The sequence below is a fragment of the Glossina fuscipes genome, unplaced genomic scaffold, assembly GCF_014805625.2.
Source record: "Glossina fuscipes isolate IAEA_lab_2018 unplaced genomic scaffold, Yale_Gfus_2 148, whole genome shotgun sequence".
NCBI classification, from domain to species: Eukaryota; Metazoa; Arthropoda; class Insecta; order Diptera; family Glossinidae; genus Glossina; species Glossina fuscipes.
The window spans coordinates 835,341-837,776 of record NW_023998491.1 but is presented as its reverse complement, the minus strand read 5'-3'; the positions used below and the strand labels follow the sequence as shown (position 1 = coordinate 837,776).

Here is a 2,436-nt window from a genome sequence, read left to right as displayed (position 1 = left end):
TGGCGAACTATTCAAACACCCTGCGAATCTAGTCTTCGAAGAATTGTACCTCTTCTGCAAAGAAATAGACGCCTAACAAATTATTAATAAAAACAAATCAGATATTATTCAGACATCAAATGTTATTCCGCCCAACCCCTCGAAGCACATCATTCAATAAGTCTCCAGTTGAACACATATGTTGACAGACCCATAGTAACTCTGTATAGCAGCAATCTTCAAACGGTACGTGCCAAAATTAACCATTAGTTTACAAGCATATATAAATATATATATAAAATATATATATGATATTATGTATATCATATATAATTTCTATATGTTCTTCACAAATTAGTTTATATTGGGTTTCTTTTATTAACCAAGCATTTAATAAAAGCTAATCATTTGGAAAAAGTAATTTGCCTAAATTGTCAGAAGGAACTTCTTCTAAAGAAGAGGTTATTGAACTCCTGTTTACTTTACCCCAAAAAGTAGGCTGTGTATTAGCAGGCAATGGAACAAACAGCACTGTTGATAAACATAGCAGTTAGCCTATTACAGACAAAGAAGGAGGGACCTCTCCTTTCCTCTCACTTAAGTTTAGCGTTTGTTTAAAATTTTCATTACATCTCTTGTACATATGCATCAAAACAAAACAGTACGTTAGGCTGCCCCTCTTAAATGATGTGCAACGGATATGGCGTGTACATGCCTTTGTGCGAGTTACGTATATGCTCACGCAAATATGTGCGAGCCATGCACAAGGAATGTGCAGATTGCCACAAATGAAATGAGTTTTAAATGTAGCGTGTGCGTGTGTACATTGGCCCACGGTATACATTCAATGTCCCTCTTTTGCCTATACCCCATTTCGCCTTTCAACAATTTGTATTATGCACATTTGACTGTTTGTTTATGGCTAATAAAAAAAAATTTCCTTATGCTTTATATAGAAATTTGGTTAAAAGATTTCCACTCATTTTTTTTTCTTTTTGGAAAGATGAACCGAGTTACAATTTTGTTTATTTGTATACGACGAATCGAAGAACTTACTTATATCACTCTCACATTCAACATCAATACTGGCATTACACACACATACTCTATGTATGCCAGCCAGAACAGGCAGGACGAGTTAGGGTAGACCCAATCTTTTTATACAAATCGATTTAGAATCATTTGAACGTGTCTGCCTATCTGATGCCTTTCTATGTATTTTTATGTTCCATCTGCAAATCACAATTTTCATAAAGATTGGTGCACTGAATTTGGCAAAAGGACAAACACTATAGAAAATAAATAAAATGCTCAATAGCCGGGCTTGCATGATTACCAAGTCTTAAGTTTGTGAATGCACAACGACAACATATCTGATGGTGGCAAGCATGAAGGAGTTGCCCAATGTGATGGCATACTCTGTCCAGCTAATCCCCCTTAATGAGAGCGCCATTATCATGGATATAATTGGCTTTTTCAAAACATGCTGAAACTATTTTGCCTCTCGGATTTAAAGTGGACGCATACTTATAAATATGCTTAACTCCGTGGTGTCCCAAGCGACGCGCTCTAATCAGCATTAACCTTTGAAACCGTAGACTTCGTTTTCGTCTTCGGTATGAATCCAGAAAATTCTGAATGATGGAGATTGCGCTGATCCGTATAGAAGGTTCTGTCGTTCCCGTATAATCGGAGATTATCTGTATTTACCACCAGTCCAGCCATAATTTTTTCGCAGTAACGACAACAATTAAAGAGGTCTCTATAGGAGCTAGAGGAGCTTCAGAAGAGTTCTTAAATTAAAGAGCATCTTCCGATACACCTCTTCACTTCTTACGTTCTTGTGTTATTTATTGGCTGTAATCCTTTAGTCAATAATTGTCAAAAAGAACGGACATTAAATAGCAACAGATCGTTAATCTTTTTTTTTTTCCTAAAAAGAAGGAAAAAACTTCCGATTTATTGCTGACACTACAGCAGTATCTTTCGAAGATTTTCTACCTCCAGCTCACAGAGCAAAAAAAAAAAAAAAAAACCTTTTCACTTCTCTATATGGAGGTTGCCGTCGCCTAAGAAGTGAACAATGTTTAACGGCTGTTTCAAGGGGAAGCTTTCACATGCATGAAAAATCATAGTTTGGCTCATAGACGAATTTAAGGCGTCTCATAGAGAAGAAAGTAATAAAGGTTTGTTTGTACACTTGATAAATGCTTAAAACTGTTTTTTCAAAGATGAAAATTTTGCCAAAATATAAGATCAATAAGAGGAAGAGGATTTTTGTATAATATTACAAAATCGTCATTCATCAATTTTATAAATTGTAATTTTCTGTATGAAAATTTTTTAACACATATAACAGCACCAAGAGGATATACTGAACTACATTCTTATTTCTTTCCTTCGAAGAGAAGAAAGTAAAAAAGAATTAAACACTATTTTCTATGGCGTAGTTTTGCA

General features: G+C 35.0%; 1 non-coding gene across 1 annotated transcript; it reads left to right on the top strand.

The window, feature by feature from the left end:
• Nucleotides 1–1,814: 1,814 nt before the first annotated feature.
• LOC119641422 lies at nt 1,815–1,949 on the top strand. Its single transcript, XR_005247829.1, has one exon. It is a non-coding gene; the product is annotated as a small nucleolar RNA psi18S-1377 (small nucleolar RNA).
• Nucleotides 1,950–2,436: the final 487 nt, after the last annotated feature.